Source organism: Protobothrops mucrosquamatus, unplaced genomic scaffold (genome assembly GCF_001527695.2).
Source record: "Protobothrops mucrosquamatus isolate PMUCROS unplaced genomic scaffold, P.Mucros_1.0 scaffold1178, whole genome shotgun sequence".
NCBI classification, from domain to species: Eukaryota; Metazoa; Chordata; class Lepidosauria; order Squamata; family Viperidae; genus Protobothrops; species Protobothrops mucrosquamatus.
The window spans coordinates 5,136-14,604 of NW_015387391.1; positions in this window are offsets into that span (position 1 = coordinate 5,136).

Here is a 9,469-nt window from a genome sequence, read left to right on the forward strand (position 1 = left end):
GGAGCCCAAAGTTTCTGTTGCTAAGTGAGTTTTGCCCCATTTTACACCCCCCCGGGACATGGCAACTGTCGTAAACGTGAGTCAGTGGACAGGCATCTGAATTTTGATCACGTGACCGCGGGGAGGCTGCAACGGTCATTAAGTGTGAAAAACGGTCGCCACTTTTTCCTGTGCCGCTGTAACTTCCAACGGCCACTAAGCGAATACAGGACTGCCTGTATTCAACACTCCCTCCTCTCCCTTGCAGAAAGCCAACCTGAAAGTCAAGCATGCAATTTTCACAAGGCACCTTTGGTGCTCCTGTTACTCCTCTCTAAGGTAAGTCCTCGACTTACGCAAGTTCATTTAGTGACCATTCAAAGTTACAACAGCCTTAAAAAAAGTGACTTATGGCCGTTTTCCACACTTACGACCGTTGCAGCAGGCTCACGTGATCCAAAATTCGGGACACTTGATCCCTTGTTTTGCGACCTTCTGACGTGCAAAGTCGGTGGGGAAACCCGGATTCACTTAACAACCGTGTTACTAATTGAAGTGATTCGCTTAACAACTCTGGGCAAGAAAGGTCATAAAATGGGGCCAGATTCACTTAACCAACGTTTCGCTTAACGACAAAAATGCTGGGCTCAGTTGTGTTCATAAGTCAAGGATCACCTGCTTCCCTGAGAAGCAAGGGGAAAAAAAAAAGGGAATATTCAGAAGAAAAGGGATCCCTTCAGGTTTTGAGCAATGATTAACTAGCCATTTATTTTCCATGAAAGCAGGAGACAAGGAATATGTCATACAAGCTCACATCAGTTGCTGAAAGGGACCCAGGCAAAGGCTGTTTCGTAAGCCTCTCCTGAGCTTTTCAATTTTTTTAAATGCAGCCCAGGCGCTAACTGGGTGGCTTGTAATCTCCTTTTTCAGGGTGAAAAGCTGCTACATTCTTCCCATCCTTACTCAACTTCCCTTTTGTTGAGTCCCCAACAAAAGGAAGGGGGGGGGGAGAAAAAGCATGACGTCACTCATCTGGGACGACAGGAAATGCTTTCAAAAATAAAAGGATTTTCCCAAGCCAGCAAAAGTTGCATTTTATTTGATCAGCTTTCTATTCAGATTTAGATGTTTCTATCCGGGCAGCAAAATTCAGTGCGATCAGAGAGAATTTTTTTTTTTAAAAAAAAGGAGGGAAAGGTTGAGTCTTTTTAAAAAAAATTACATTTTAAAAATGCGAATTTTTATTTTTTAAAAAAGGAGGAGGCAGCGAGGCCAACCTTGAATATTAGCTTCCTGTTTCAAGTTGTGCTCTGCCGTCACAAATCAAAACAAAGATGTCCTTGATGAGTTTCTAGGAAATTTGGATGGGACATTTTGTAGCATGACGAGTGAAAAAAAAAAAATACTGTACGAGTGGGAAGGCATTCCTAAGGTTAGGACTGTGCAGGTTTCATTGGGAGATGAATGCCTCGGCTGAAATAATACTTATGTTCACCGTGAAGGCCAGAATTTATGTCGCCCAGTGAGAAATTTGTTAAGTGAATTTTTGCCCCCCTTTACGTGACACCCCGCCCCCCCCCGGGCCACTGCAATTGTCATAAATATCAGTCAGTTGTCAAGCATCCAAATGTAAATTATGTGATCCTGTGGATGCTGCAAAGATCATACGTGTGGCCAATGGTGATAAATCATTTTTTTTCTATGCCATTGTAACTTTGAGTGGTCATTAAATGAACTGTTGTAAGTTGAGGACTATCTATAATCGATTGCTTCTGAGGATGCTATTGTCTCCAATTACTCAACTCTGTAACACATCTCATTCGGCAAGGCCACTCACTGTTTGCAATTCTCCATCCTAGAGTATCTGAATTTTGGCCCCAAAGAGGAAAAAAGGCACAGGAATGAAGGTACAAAATATGCTAAATATCTTATGCAGCTACAAGGAATTCCAACTGATTTTAAGCTAGTCAGCCCTGTAACTGCTGGCTTATCTACTCTGTATTGCAGCATTGCTGTCCTAGATCTGCATGTAAATGGCTGGACTCCAAGCATAATCCAATTAAATCTTCTCCAGACATTCGGGATGTCGGGAACGTGACTCAGTGGCAAGGGATTGTGGGGGTTGTAGGCCAGAACAGCCGGAAGTCAGTGAGTTGTCATCCCTGATTTATTTTGTCCTAGAAAGCAGAATCTATTTGTGGATGAAGGTAGGGTTGCCAGGTGTCCACTATTTGAGTGGACAGTCCACTTTTTTCACATTATGTTCACTATTTTTTTTCACAAAATAGTGGACATTTTTTTATTCAAAAGCTTTATGATGAAATGGTATGTAATCTAAAGCTGTACAGTCTACTTTTTTTTACTACTTAACCCCCCGCCCCCCCGCTTGTCTGCTATTTTTTGGAAGCAGACCTGGCAACCCTAGATGAAGGATCAATCAGGTCAGTGTTTCTCAACCTCTGCAGCTTTAAGATGGACAGACTTCAATCCCAAAATTCAAAGTCATGTTGGAATTCCGGCAACATCTGATTGGCTGGCTGGGGAATTCTGGGAGTTGAAGTCCACCCATCTTAAATTTGCTGAAGTTAAGGAACATTAAGCCCAATATTCCTCCAACATCATATTCCTTTTTAAATTCATACAAAAAAAAAAACTTTGAAATCTTCACCCGTCTACAATCACATGATACATGATACCCCTTTTCCCCTGGGACCCACAGACTGAGTTGCTACACTGGGAACAGCCTGTGTTCATTTCCCGAACAGGATTCCCTGTTCCAACTGCCTTTGAACACTTCATTAGAAACCTCTCTGTCCTCTTTCTGCATAGCAAACTGAGTCAGGTCATCAATGAGGCTGATCTCATTCACGACGCGCTGATCTGGGAGGGGGGAAGCTGACAAACTCATTGATGACTTTTGCTACTCTCAAAATGGCTGAACTCAACAAGAGAGGAAGATAAGAAACAGTTAATGCTTGGATGGGGTCACCAGGGAATATTTTTTTGCGGGGGGGGGGGGGAATGTCCTTGGAAAACGCAACAGCCAAGGCAAGCCAACCTCACAGCCATGTCTAGGAGGCCATGAGCCTGATCTGAAGACCTTCCCTCTTTCAAAGGACAGTGGAATCTCAGAAAGAATATCCTGGCCATTAGCCACTGGCCTGTTGTTCCACAGCTTCTAGGAATTCCATAAATAGGGAATCGTGCCACAGCTTCCCTTTGAGCCTGAATCCGATGACTCCGGAAGTCCAATAAAGACTTTGAGCCGAGAGGATTCTCAGAACGTTCACCAGGACTAGTTACACCAGACGAGATCCATAAGGATTGACTTCGCATTGGCTTTTAGACTTAACTAGTGACACTACAGTTGACCTGGAATGAAGTCCCAAATATTTACCTAGAAAAGTATTTTGGAGGAGCCTGACTTGTTCAGATATGGGGTGGCATGGAGAGACCTTCACTGCAGGACACCCAGCTACTTGGCCAAGCCCAACTGACTCAGCACTGTGCTTCATGTTTCAGAGTCAGCAGCTCCAAAAAAGCTGCTGTTCTCACCACGTTTGCAAAGTTCAGTATCTTTTCAGCTCCTCAATTATTCTCAATTATCAGCTTCTCTTCTCCATTATCACCCTGGATCTATTAGGGTTCCACACGGAGCTTTCTTCCCCAGTGGCACACCCAGAAAAGTCAAAATGAAGACAAACGTACATAACCAGATATCTGGGGGGGGGGAGTCAGAATGAAAGGGGGTTGGACTAGAAGACCTCCAAGGTCCCTTCCAACTCTGTTATTCTGTTACATCTGTTCTAGTCTTTCCCCCCTTTTGCACAAGGATAATTCCGTTTTGTTCACCTTCCCATTTCCTCAGCCTTGGAGATGCAGAAGTGGAAAATTACACAAGCTGAAAACTTCGCAACATTACAGTCAACGGGAAAGCAGGGGGGGGGGGAAACATGCATGCACTAGAAAAGGCAGGAATGTGAGAGGTGCAGCTATCCAGGCGTAACTCTTCTCCAAAACAGTTGAAATAAAGGCTGAGAAATTCAGATATTTTTTTCCTTTCTTCTTTTGCTAGCCAGGGCAATGTTTTTAGGAGGAAAACACTGATAATGTTGCTTAATGCTGCTAAATAGGGTTGGCAAAGAGTCATAGTGTTGGAATTAATATAATGTATATATTCAGTGTTTCTCAACCTTGGCATGAATGAGTAGACTTCATTTCCCAGAATTCCTCAGCCAGCTCCCCAATAATTGTACTTTTTGGCTCCCAAAGAATTGCATTTTGTAAACATTTAGGAAACATATCTACCCCATGAGCAGGCTCTAAAATTAAAGCAAGGATGCTTAAAGCTACTTACGGACCCCCCCCCCCCCCACAGGGAGAGTCTCTAGATAGAAAAACCAAAAACCAGTTTCCTTTCATTACATATATACTTTCTTTTTCTTTCGTTCTTCGGCCTTCCTTCCTCACTCTCCGGTTACAGGATTGGGAAAAGGGATTTTTAAAAAGGGGGAATTAAAAGAGGATCGAGTTAAGTGGCACCCAGAAGGGCAGGGTGGCTTTGAACTTCTCCGCCCTCCCGCCTCACTTCCTTAAACATTAAAAGACGTGAATCCAGGGGGTTATTACATGTTTGTGTTTCACATCCTCTCCCTAATCCTTTTTTTTTATATGGGAAAAAAAAATGGAGTCAAATATCCGCTTCCCCCCCCGCAAACATACCAACCCTGGGGGGGGGGCGAGAGAGAGAGAGAGAGAGAGAGAGGGAAAAAAAGGAATTCATTCAAGAGAGTCCAAGATTTCAGGGACACGTTTAAGAAAAACGGGGGGGGGGGACAACTGGATCTCTTTCTCCCCCAACTCTCAGTGGGAGAGTGCTACTTCCCTCCCCATGCTCTCTCTTTATGCAGAAAAGGGGGGGTTACCTTTATAACCTCCCCCCACCCAGGCGCGGTCAGAAATTTCCTTGGTTTTTGGAATAAGAGGAGGGAGCCGGGATGGGGGTCTGCATCCTTGCTGGTTGGGGAGGATGGGTCAAAATGGGATGCTAGCACAGAGGAGGGGAGGCTGCACCCCCTTTGCAAGGGAAAGAGTCACCCTCTCTGGGCCTGCATTCGCCTGCATTTCAGCTTTCAACCCCCCCTCCCCCCAAATCTCTGACTTCCATGGAAACATCACCCCGGGATACCTCTGTACTCCCCCTTCCACTGATCTGGCGGAAGGGGGGAGTTCATCAAAGGCGAGGGGGGGCAGCTGTATCCTTCAGGGCCCAGACTCTCCCCCCCCCAACAAAGAGGAGGCGGCCCCGGATTCTGGACTTTACTCACCCCCCCCCCGCTAAGGCGAGGACTTACAGGGGGTACTAAGTAAGGAGATGATGCATTTTGGGGTGGGAGTGGGGAGAGAAAAAAAGGGGGGTCTACTTCCCAGGAAAGCAGGCAGGCAGCCCACCCCCCACCTCCAAACCGGACCCAGCCCGGCAGGATCGCTGGCCCTTTGCACTTCCGCTCATCATCACCTTTTCGCTCCACGGATGAAGGGGTATCATTTGGGGGGGGGGAGCAGGGCACGAGAGAGAGAAGGGGGGGGGAGGAAAGGCCAGGCCTGAACGGGCTCGGTCTCAGCATCTCCAGCGAGACCCCCCTCCCCCCTCCCTCCCTCCCTCTTCACCCCCAATTCGGATCGCAAAAAATAATACACAATTCAGCCCTCCAAGCCAACGTCATTGCCACGATCCTGCCCGGGCGGCCCTCGGCTTGCTCTTCCATCCCCCCTCCCTCCAACATTATATATATATATTGGGGGGGGCGTGGGGGTCTCCCCCTCTTACCTGCTCCTCCTCGGGAGTCAGCTGCGCGGCCATGCTCCTGCCAGTCCGGAGAAGAGGCGCAAGTTTGCCAAAGTCGCCAGCCTCGCCCCCCCCCCTCTCTCTCTCTCCGCCTTCAAGCTTTCTCCGGCCCCTCTCTCGGCTCCCCCCTCCTTTTTTTTCCTAATGGTGGGGGGGGGGGCAAAGCAAGCAGGGTTGGGGGGGTCAGCGGCAAAGAACTGCCCTCCGCGCTAAGTCAGAGCCGCGCATCTTTGCCAGCTTGGGGATAGAGCGCTTGAAAAAGAGGGGGGGGGGAGAAGAAGAAAGGGGGGGAGGGACGAAGGGGGAGGGGTCCCGCCGGCTCCCCTCGAAAGGGGGGAGGGCCGCGAAGAGCCGAGGCGCCGAATTAAGATGGTCGGAGCGGCGAGAGAGCGAGGCCAAGCCGAAACCCCAGCAGCAGCGGCAGCAGCAACGGAGGAGACCAGCCGAAACCCCGCTCACTGGTTCGGCCGGGCCAGCCCGGACCTATCGAGCATCGCTGGTGGGCGTGGGAGTGGGGAGGGGAGGGCAAGAAGAGAACCCCCCCTTTTTTTTTCTCCTGCCTTCTGTTGGCAACAATTCTGGTTTAAAAATTAAAATAATAATAATAATAATAATAAAAAACACCCAATTGCTGCTGGAAACGGCTTCCTGGCTTCCAAACCCTCCCAGCACGCCAAGCTATTCTGGGGGGGGGGGGGAAACCTGGGGAGAAGAAGAAGAAGAAGAAGAGGAGGCAGGAAAAATAGAGGAGGGGGGACCCTTTCCGCTGGCAAAAGAGAGAGAGACAGAGAGAGAAAATCGGGGAGGGGGGGGCAGGAGGAAGTTTCTCCGCTCACTCAAAGCGCAAATCTCCCCCCCGATTCGGATGGGCTCGTTTCCCGGACTGGGAGGAAATGAGGCGGGGGGGGGGCAGACTTTCCTTCGAACTGTTGCTTTCTGGAGGAGGAGGGAGGAGGGAGGAGGAGTCTCTCTGGGTGAGTGTGTGCTGAGAAGCGGAGGGGGTGGGGTGGGGGTGGGAAGGATTAGGAAATGGATGGATCCGCTCCCGCTGGCTTGGCCGGCCCCCCCCCCACTCCCCTTCTTCCCCGCCCAGGCGGGCGGATCTGCCGCCCAGCCTTCCTCGCAGCGCTGATTCCTCAAAAGCAAAGAGAGGGGGGGAGGGAGGGAGGGGGGAGGGAGGCCAGCCCTTCCCGGCGCCGGGGCTGCTCACCACCCCCCCCCCGCCTGGGGAAACGGCATCCCATTCGTGGGCCCGCGGGGCGGGGAGGTTGCTGGGGAGGCGGGCCGGAGGAGGAGGAGGAGGAGGAAGAATGCGGAGAGGAAGTGCGGAAAGAAGAGGAAGAGGGGAGGAGGGGAGGGAGGAGGAGAAGAAGAAGCGGAAGGAAGAGGGAGAAGGAAAGAGGGGGGAAGAATACCGAGAGGAAGGAGGAAAAGCGGAGGAGAGGAGGGAAGAACGTGGAGGGGAAGTGCGTCAAGGAGGAGAAGAAGAAGGAAGAGGGGAGGATGGAGAGGAGGAAGGAGAAGGAACTGGAAGGAAGAGGGGGAAGGAAAAAAGAGGAAGAGAAGGAAAAAGAAGGGACAAGGAAGAAAAGGAGGATGAAGAAAAGGAAGGGGAAGGAGGTGGAAGAGAGCAGGGAGGGTGATGGAAAGATGGAGAGAAACAGGGATCAAACTATCCAGAAGCTACAAGAACATTTATTTACTACTAGCTGTACCCGGCCACGCACTGCTGTGGCTCAGTCTGGTTAAATGGAAAAGAAAGAAAAGAGAAAGCGCACGTTTGCAATATGTTTAATTTCACAATGCTTGTCAAAAAAGCATGTTTTTACCTGTCACAGGTGTGACATCTATATAATAGTAGGTATATAAAAACACACGAGTATTCGGATGCAACATTGTGTCAAAATTTCAAAGCGATCGGTGAAGAACTTTCGGAGATTTAAGATTTTGAACAAACGAACATTTACATTTTTATTTATATAGATTATGTTATTTATTTGTATTCCACCTTTATTGTCTTTGTATCAGTAACTCAAGGCAGTGAACATACCTCATAATCCTTCCCTTTTTTCCCCTACAACAACCCTGTGAGGTGGGCCAGGAGAGATTTGGGTCAGCATGTTCAGCAACCTTGGGGGTTAATGCATCCTCCTCCTCCTCCTCCCTCATGGTCACTAACGGCGACCATGGGACCCTGCAATCACCATAAATATAGGTTGGTTGCCAAGTGTCCAAATTTTGATCACAGGATTGCAGGGACACTAGTGGTCATAAGTATGAGGACCGGTCATAAGTTGCTTTTTTCCAACACCGTCGTAACCTTGAAGCCGTTAGTTGAGGGCTACCTGTTCTAAAATAAGTGAGCCATAGAAGCTGGGGGTAAAACCTTGTTGGTGAAGATGATAAGGCAGCTAGAACAAATGTGACCTGTTTCTTAAACATTTTTTTAGGTCTAAAACAACCAGACAACATTTGGAAGTGGCTTAAGCAGACACCTACCAGTATTAGGAGGGGAAAGCACAGTTAGACTTGCAAAATTTGAGTCATCGGAGCCAGTCTCCATCCGGCTGGCCTCAGCCATCTTACAAGGTCCCATTCCTGGTCTGCTCTACCTTGCAGGGTTGACATCTTGATCCTGTCATTCCCCACAGCTAGTGGGGGAGGCGAGGAAAACCCAAAGCTATTTTTGTCCAGATGGGAGTCCCATCTGAGCAATGGCTACAGAACCCCACTCTGAACTGCATGGCAGATGGACACCACCTTCTCCATCAATAGAATTAAGTCAGCCCTCCTAGAATCCCACCCCATTGTCCTAAAATGAGGGGGGGGGAGTCTGGTCTTTGCAAAGCTCAGCCAGAAGACCCTTTCAGGGCAGCCCTTGCTACGAGATGGGGGGTCTGCAGATTGCATTCCTATATATTTTCAAAACAGAACACAATAGAATAACAGAGTTGGAAGGGACCTTGAAGGTCTTCTAGTCCACCCCCCTGCTCAAGCAGGAGAACCTAGACCATTTTGGACAAGTGGCTGTCCAGTTTCTTCTTAAAGGCCTCCAGTGACGGAGCACCCACAACTTCAGAAGGCAAGCCATTCCACTGGTTAATTGTTCTGTCAGGAAATTCCTCCTTAGTTCTAGGTTGCTTCTCTCTCCGATTAGTTTCCATCCGTTGCATCTTGTCCTGCCTTCAGGTGCTTTGGAGAAGAGGTGGACCCCCTCTTTTCTGTGGCAGCCCCTTAAATACTGGAAGACTGCTATCCTGTCACCCCTAGTTCTTTTTTCCCCCCCATTAAGCTAGACATACCCAATTCCTGCAACCTTTCTTCATATGTTTTAGCCTCCAGGCCCCTGATCATCTTTAAGTTTGCAGCTTTCTCTAGCTTGCAAAGGGGAATTGTTAAATTCTCTCTTTCTCTCCCCCCTCCCCCCTCCTGGGCCAGGTTGCTCTCTGGCTGCACCAGCCACCCAATGAGTTGCCAGTCGCCTACATTCTTGGCAAGGAAAATGTGGCTTTCTGAGAAAAGAAGGCTGGGGGGGAGGGCGGGGTGGATTTTAAAAAGGCCCATTGTCTGCGGATGGAGAGCGACTCTGAGTTTATCGAGAAACACATCGGGCCCTTAACCATGATGTCATTTCTCTTGAAA